At 37.6% G+C, this 7,898-nt stretch overlaps 1 pseudogene; it reads left to right on the forward strand.

Moving 5' to 3' along the window:
- The first annotated feature begins 3,759 nt into the window (after positions 1-3,759).
- LOC112662967 (cytochrome b-c1 complex subunit 7-like) lies at positions 3,760-4,000 on the forward strand (annotated as a pseudogene).
- Positions 4,001-7,898: the final 3,898 nt, after the last annotated feature.

Consider the following 7,898-nt stretch of genomic DNA (forward strand, 5'->3'; position numbering starts at 1 on the left):
TTAACATTATCAGTATTGTCATTTTATAGGGTTAGAGGATTTAACTGTGTTCACATGGCCAGTATGCAAAATGGCAGGTTTTTAATTTGGTTAAGAGACTTTAGAGGTACTCTTATTTACTATTAAGTCATTTTGCCAAGTATGGAATTCAGAGACAGATATCAGCCCACTTCTCATGCTACATCATCAATAATCAGGATATTCAACAAAAACAGTAACTATTTCCTTTCCAATTACCAACTGATATTTTTTTAAAAATTATTTGTTTATTTTAAATAATTTATTTATTTATTTATTTACGAGAGACACACAAAGAGAGGCAGAGACATAGGCATAGGAAGAAGCAGACTGTCTCTGGGGAGCCTGATGCAGGACTCGATTCCAAGACCCCAGGATCATGACCTGAGCTAAAGGCACATGCTTGACCACTGAGCCAGGTGTTCCTACCAACTGACATTTTGTGTTTTAATTGGTAGCTCAACCATGACCAAAGAAAACAAAACAAAAGACCAAACAAACAAACAAACACATAATGAAACTCTTAATAACAAAAATGTTGTTTCTAGTGAGCGCAGTTCTACAGTTTTCACACAAAGCATATGCAATTTTTAAGAAGAAACATATGTGAATTCCAGCACAGAGCTATTTATTGGCAACTGATTAATATTTCCTTGGCTGTGAGCTTATTGGGGGAGTTTTGAGTTCTTCATAAATAGAATCTAGAAGACTGTCACCCTCTCACTGTTCAAGTACCACATTTTATTAAGGAAATTGAAAAAAAAATCTGTGACTTTGGGCTAACATAGCTACTAAGTAAATAAATAGATTTGTTGCCTTTTCGGAGTCCTGCCAAATAATACTTTTCAAGATATGCCTTAATAATTAATAGGCAAAAAAGTAAATAAATAAAAGGACACAGAAAGAGAATAGTATAAACAAACCCTGGAATTCTTTCATTGAGAATTTACCTGGTTGTAGCATATTACTGAGATCAAGATTTCAGTATAACATTTATACCAATGTTCCCATAGACCTTTAAACACAAATAGAAAATGTGGCTACCACATGGTTAAATTGCTCTAACATAATCTGTTTGTAAATGCAATGGATTTGAGTTTTATCTTCACAAATTGACCTTCTGGTCTTATGTATTACTCTGGCTTCCTTGACAGAATGTCTTTTCTTCCTTCCAGTGTTTTCCTCTCTGTCACATAAGAACCAGTCCTCCTTCTAATGGTTCCTGATCTCTGTGTGGGAATCAATGTGGCTTCAGGGAAGTTCATTATTTTCCAGATGGGTATGGCCTAGGCAAGATGTGCTTCTTATTCCACTGGACAGCATTGGTCATGGGATCTAAACTGTTAAGTCACTAAGAATTTCTTTTTATTTTTCAATTCTCTCTTTTTCTCGCTCTCTTTGTTGTTGGCATTGTTGGTATTATTGTTGTTGGTATTATTGTTGGTATTATTGCTGTTGTTGGGAGTATTGGTGCAAAGGCATTCTCTATCTTGCTTTTTGTGCAAAGGGAATAAATACATGGTCCCAGGAGATGCAGATGGCCATCCTGGGACTGCAAGAGAGATGTAATGTAATGAAGACAAGGAAAAGCAGATAAATAGGAAAGAAGGAAGGGAGAAAGATAAGGAAGGAAGGAAGGAAGGAAGGAAGGAAGGAAGGAAGGAAGGAAGGAAGGAAGGGAAAAGAAAAAAGGAAAGGAGGGAGGGAGAAACTCTGACCTCACTGCAATGCTGAATCAAGTCTAAAATGAAGCTAGAAACCACAATAAACTCTTTATTTTTGCCCTAAATCTCCCTTTATTGTTAAGCCAGTTTGAGTTGGCTTCTCTCTTAAGATCCTCATGAACATTCTTACACAAAGTGTATCAGAAAGACTCATCAAACTGAAGTCCTTTTATACATACGATGGCCTTCCTTTTTCAGTTCTCAGACTTTTGGAACCTACCTAATTCTCCTTCACTCATCCATGGAGTGAATTAAAATATCTAAACTATATAACCACCCAGGCTGTGTTCTAGTCTTGGATCACTGGGGCTAATAATCAATTTTGGAGGCAGATAGATCTGGCGTCCAATATAAACTTTTTTAGTTATCGACTTGTTACCTGGCCTCTGCCCCAATTCCTTTTATGTAATTGGATTATTTTGATTTTCACAAAAAATTACCACAAATTTAGCAGCTTAAAGGACATGAATATATTACCTTATATTTCTATAGGTCAGGAGTTTGATAGGATTCTCACTGTGCCAAAATAAAGGAAGATATTCATAAGGCTTTGTTCCTTTCTGTCTTGCTGAGTAGGATGCATTTATTTTCCTAGCTTTTGTTCCCCTCCCTCCATCTTCAAAAGCAGAAAGGGCAGGTTGAGTCTTCCTCACATCACGTCACTCTGACCCTCTCTTTTGCCTTTCCCTTCCACTTTCAAAGATCTTTGTGATTACACTGGGCTCACCCAGATAACCAGGAAAGTCTCCCTTATTAAGGTCACCTGTCCAACAAACTTAGTTCCAGCTGCATTCTTAAATCCCCTTTACAATATAAAGTATTTGGATTCCAGGGATTTGGATATGGACATTTTGAGGGGCCATATTCTGACTACCACAGTAACATGCATTTCCCTTGTAGGTTTGTTTTAAGAATTAAATGGTATAAGCCATGCAAAGTACTTTGCACATAATGTTTACACTATAAATTGCAACTATTATTATTAAGTCAGAGGGAAATGAAGATGTAAAAGTCAAATCAGTTTTTTGACCTGCCTTATGCAACCTGTGGATTAGGGCCTTGAGATCCAGAGAGAAGTGTGTAGAGTTAGCACCTCTTCTCCATCCCACTTGACAATCGACCCCATTCCCAGGCAGTCACCATCCTCATACTGCTCTCTCTCCAGTACCCAGATTCTTGGTGTGGCTCTTACTTGGGTCTGTTCAAACTCTTGGCATGCAGATTCCAGATACTCCTTGGACCTTCACAAAGCAAGCCCGTATTAATCCCATATACTCTAATAAATTATTAAACCAACTGTTTGAGGAGGTTGATTGCTTAGACACCTGGGCATGTAAATTATTACCTTCTAACAAAAACTCCAAAGCTCTAAATCTATTTATCCTAAACTCAGCTATTTGATTCCCATCTTCATATTTGTCATGATATTATACCTCAATTATCACTGAAAGACTTTTTAAATCAATCCGTTCATTTCAATCAAAATTTTTAAGAGAAAATTTTATATCCCCACTTAGAAAAAAGAGAAAAGCTAATATAGTTTTCCATAAATAGAAAGTAACCAAAAAAGATAAACATAAGAAAACAAAAACAATGTCATTCAAATCCAGGTGGTTATTGTTTCTTGACAAGACTGAGCTAAAGGGAGATTAGAATGGTATTAAAAGCCCACAAACCTGGGCAACCTGGGTGGCTCAGTGGTTTAGTGCCGCCTGTAGCCTGGGGTGTGATCCTGGAGACCTGGGATCGAGTCCCACATGGGGCTCCCTGCATGGAGCCTGCTTCTCCCTCTGCCTGTGTCTCTCATGAATAAATAAAATCTTTTAAAAAAAGCCCACGAAACCCAAATATTCCTTGACATAGAATAAGTAAATCATGGTACAGTCAATGGAATATGAGATCAAACTCTATAAATCACAAAGAATGTACAAACTCAAAATGGTGAGCATGAAGATGGTGGCTGGAGGGTATTTGAAAATAGTATTACAATGCTGCAGGGGCCAACATACTGGGGTTAATGTGAGATGATACATTATATGAGAATGATGATATGAAAGAGGCCCTGAGAAGGCTTTCTGAGAACCTTTATATTTCATATTAAGAGAGCACTGGACCTGGCCAAGACACAGCAGATCTCGCCTAAAGAACTGTGGACAAAATATGAGATGGATACATCCTACATTCTACCTGAACTGTGTCTGAAAGAGATTATTTGGGAATGAAAAGAGAGAAAAGAATGGGAAAAGAAATCATCATAGAGTTGAAATCTATAGTTGCAGCTGCTCTCAAATATTTTTCAGAAGTTGTGTAAACCTGTGGTTTACTGTGGTGCAGTTGGTAAAGTGTTGGACTCTTGGTTTCAACTCAGGCCCTGATTTCAGGGTCATGGGGTCGATCCCACCAAAAGGGCTCTGCACTCAACTCAGAGTCTGCTTGAGACTCATTCTCCCAATTGCTCTGCCCCTCCTCCTGCTCTTACTCTCTAAAATACATTTAAGGTCATAATTTTCTTGAGGTGTGTTATATGTCAAAGCAATATTTGCTCCAAAAAAAATCCTCTTTGCAAATACACCCTAGCAACAACCTGAGTCTTTCTCCTAGTTGTAATCTAAAGGTTCACTACCACAACTTAGGAAATGCTGTCTCGAGCCAGAGAACTAATGATATGAAATATGCATAATAGATCAGCAGAGGGTCCCTATCTGTTGGAAGACCATTTCCCCAAGGCTGAGTTGGTGACATTCTCCTACACTTTCAGAGGACCACAGGGCTTACTTGGATCACAACATCTATCTCACTGTATTAAACACGATTATTTCCTAGCCTGCCTCCACCAGCCTCACTTCCTTGAGTACATGAACTGAATCTTTAACTGCAGGACCTTAGCGCCAAACAGTGTGCCTGGCAGATAAGGATGCTCCATAACTATCTGTGGAATGAATGAATGGATGAGGAATATGAATTCATCCTACAGACATAAACTGTATTGAGCTCACAGAAAAGAGAGAATAAGAACATGCATCTGGCAATGGGGAGCAATTGCACATAAATCCTGACACTAGCATACTTACAAGTTGGAAGAGAAAGGAGAACTGGGCTACTGATAATCAGCCTGAAACCCATTGGAGGACAGCTGCTATTACTTTGGTTTAAAAGAGCCTTGAGTGGAACTATACAGAGTCTGATACTTTTTACTATTTAAAGGGCCCAAGGTGGTGCTAGAGCTGTAATATCAGTAATGAAAGCAAATGTGTGAGCTGCTTGGACCTATTAAAGATAAGTTATTTCAGGTGCATTCAGAATAAGCACACATGGAGAGGTAGAGCCATTTCTTTTTATTCTTGCTGAGGACGAATCAGAGAAATAAGGATTTCTGAATTCTCCAGATAAAGCTCCAAATGTCTTTCAGCCACTAATTTACAAGTTTTTTGTATAGGCAGAACAGATAGTTTGTGTATATACATGTGGCGTATTTAGTATAATCTAATGTTACAAAAGCCTCAACATCCTTAGCAAAGCACCAGGTGTCCACTAGACATTCAATAAATGAAATGGATACTATCAAGCCCCGCCACTATCTGTGTGCCATTAAAACATGAAAGAGAAAAGAAATAGAGAAAGAGAGAAAGGGAGTGTGTAGTGGGGGGGAGGAAGGGAAGAAGAGCATGCAAGAAAGAAAAGACAGAAGAGAGACAGAGACAGGGAGGTAGAAGGGTAGAGGCAGAGGAAGGGAGAGAGAAGAAAAAAAGAAAATGAGGAAAAGAGAGAGAGAGAAAATAAGAAGCAAAGTGAGCATCAGAAAGACAGTAGATCTAACAAAACATTTTGGAGGTTTTACAAAAGTGAAAATAAAAATTAACCAAGAAAGTGAATTCTAAATGTATTCAGTAATAAGAGATGGTGTTATTAGATTAAAGCTAATGATGCTAACACAGATCGAAAAGGGAAGGACAAATGATGATGGGACATAATTACTTTATTGTCCTGTGCTATGGAAATTTCTGCTTAGATGTTCAGATCTCTGAAATGATCTTCTATAGCAAGAATCGAAGCAGGGAGTAGACTGTGGAGAAATGCGCCAGACTGGAAAGTCATCATCAATGAAGAAAGTTCATTCAACATCCTGTTCTTCAGATTTGGGAAAATACAAAATCAAAAGAAAGGTTATTCATAACAAAAGACAAGCAAGAATGCCCATGTGTCTATATTCCATCAGAGGGATGATATAAAAACTATTGTCCAGGCTATCAGAAATGATGTCATAATTCATAACTCTTTGTATTCATTCATTGCAGACAGCCTGCTGTTAACTTCTGAAAGGAACTTTCTAACTCTTATGTATCATTTCACACTAGAGTTGGGTATATAGGATAAAGGCACCAAAGTGACTAAATAAATGAGCTCGATGATATATGGTTTATCTCTCAGTGGTAGATTGTATTACTATTTGCTCAAAATTCTCTCTTTAGCATGTACCTCCCTAAGGGTGACTTATATGTTCCTACTCTGCTGAATCAAGATGTTTCATTTTGTTTAATTGGAAGAAGGCAGAAGTGACATCTGTCTTTCCTAAGTAGAAGCTCTAGAGCCAAGACGTGAGTGCCATGTTTCTTTTCCCACTGACACAATAATCAAAATGCTCTGAGAGAGGTTGCTCCATCAACCTAGGCCCTAAAGTGAACACAACATGAAACAGAGCCACAGCTGACCCATAAAGAACATATAGTGTCCTTTGATTTAATGTCCTTTGATTTTATAAGCCTTTGAGATTAGTTGGTATCAGAAAATAATTTATTGTGTCCTGATTGATATAATACCAAAATAAGAGAAACAAAAATAAAGGCCAGATATATAAATGCATTAATTTGTCCAACTAATAGCTATCAGACACATTCTATGTGCAGTCTTGTGCTAAGCTCTGAGGATAAAATTATGGACAAGACAAGGACTCTATCTTCAAGGACAAACAGACTAGAGTTCTAGCATCTCACGAGTAAGGAAGCAAAATGGGCTTGAGAATTCTGGAGAAGAATTGCATACAGAGATTCCATCTTCAGCAAGACATTATCAGAGAGGAGATGTTCCTAATAGCATCACTCAGAGGCAGAACTAAAAGGGAGACTTTGTATAGGGAAATAACGGGAGTTTAGAAATAACTAGTTAGGTCAGGGGAAAGAAAACCTTGGGTGTCTGGGTGGCTCAGTGGGGAGTCTGCTTCTTCCTCTGCCCCTCCTCCACTTGTGCTCTCTCTCTCTCTTAAATGAATAAAAATCTTTAAAAAAGAAAAAAAAACTTTGTAAACAAACTGTGGCATGTAGAGGCAATGGGAAATTAATAGATTTTTATTAAACATAATATAAGAATTTTTCAGGTGCCTGTGAAAAAAATAAACAGAAATAACTGGACTAGGGATGAAAGCCACTTTTTTTGTCTTAGGATTTGATCAGGATTTTTGGTGTCATTAAAGCCAAAATGTCACCCTGTCAAAATTATGTATTGAAGCCAATAATTTCAATCTCATATCTCATAACCACTGACAATTTGTGCCTTATGAAATGAACGTCAGAGCACCCTGCCTACCATGAATACACAGTGTTTATTCAGTGATAGCCAAAAAAGATCATATAGAAATTTAAAAAGATAGTAACTAATGTCCACAAAAGACCTAGAAACTACACATTGTTAAAAACTTAATCTTTTAATTGATCAGTTCTGCAAGCTAAAACCTGAGACTCAGATCAGAATGACAAGTTACGATATGGTACAGGTTTGTTTGTTTCTTTTTTTAGAAAATCATGGCTGGAAGAGACAATGCTAAGTGTTCATTAAACTTCATTTCATTTTCCTTTTTCTGGGTGCAGTGGAACACTTTTCAGCTTCCCCTGCAGTTAGGTTTAAAATCCTGTGATTAAGGTATATTTACTGGGAGCATGCCAGTATGTCTTTTTTAGTTTACTTGTTTGCTTTTGTTTGCTTCCAGATCTACGGAGGAATCTATTCTCTTGACCAGGAATTCCCCAGACCTACTATTTATTAGCATTATAACTTTCAAAAACTTCAAAGAAGGCCTGGATTAACAAAGGTATAAGAGTGTCAGGAGTTCTCAGCACGTTTAGAAGAACCAAATGAAAAAAGACATCCAAGCAAATGAAAAGA

This window comes from Canis lupus, chromosome 20, assembly GCF_003254725.2.
Source record: "Canis lupus dingo isolate Sandy chromosome 20, ASM325472v2, whole genome shotgun sequence".
NCBI classification, from domain to species: domain Eukaryota; kingdom Metazoa; phylum Chordata; class Mammalia; order Carnivora; family Canidae; genus Canis; species Canis lupus.